An 856-nucleotide genomic window follows, 5' to 3' on the forward strand; every position below is an offset into this window, starting at 1 on the left:
CAAGATTGTGAAAATGACTCTACTACCCAAAGCAATCTACAGATTCAATGCAATCCCTATCAAACTACCAATGTTATTTTTCACAGAACTAGAACAAAAAATTGCACAATTTGTATGGAAACACAAAAGACCCCAAATAGCCAAAGCAATCTTGAGAAAGAAAAACGGAGGTGGAGGAATCAGGCTCCCTGACTTCAGACTATACTACAAAGCTACAGTAAAAAGACAGTATAGTACTGGGCTTCCCTGGTAGCGCAGTGGTTAAGAATCTGCCTACCAATGCAGGGGACATGGTTCGAGCCCTGGTCTGGGAAGATCCCACATGCCACAGAGCAACTAAGCCCGCGTGCTGCAACTACTGAAGCCTGCGCGCCTAGAGCCTGTGCTCCCCAACAAGAGAAGCCACCACAATGAGAAGCCCGCACACTGCAACAAAGAGTAGCCCCTGCTCGCCGCAGCCGGAGAAAAGCCCGCACGCAGAAACGAAGACCCAATGCAGCCAAAAATAAATAAATAAAATAAAATAAATTAAAAGAAAAAAGACAGTATGGTACTGGCACAAAAACAGAAATATAGATCAATGGAACAGGATAGACAGCCCAGAGAGAAACCCACACATGCTCACCTTATCTTTGATAAAGGAGGCAAGAATATACAATGGAGAAAAAGACAGCCTCTTCAATAAGTGATCCTGGGAAAACTGGACAGCTACATGTAAAAGTATGAAATTAGAACACTCCCTAACACCATACACAAAAATAAAATGGGTTAAAGACCTAAATGTAAGGCCAGACACTATCAAACTCTTAGAGGAAAACATAGGCAGAACACTCTATGACATAAACCACAGCAAGAT

At 42.6% G+C, this 856-nt stretch overlaps 1 protein-coding gene across 1 annotated transcript in view; it reads right to left on the reverse strand.

Moving 5' to 3' along the window:
- The window catches only part of SLC26A3 (solute carrier family 26 member 3), a 28,690-nt gene that overhangs the window by 7,830 nt on the left and 20,004 nt on the right, over positions 1-856 (reverse strand). The gene's annotated exons all lie outside the window — the stretch shown is intronic.

This window comes from Physeter macrocephalus, chromosome 5, assembly GCF_002837175.3.
Source record: "Physeter macrocephalus isolate SW-GA chromosome 5, ASM283717v5, whole genome shotgun sequence".
Classification (NCBI taxonomy): Eukaryota; Metazoa; Chordata; class Mammalia; order Artiodactyla; family Physeteridae; genus Physeter; species Physeter macrocephalus.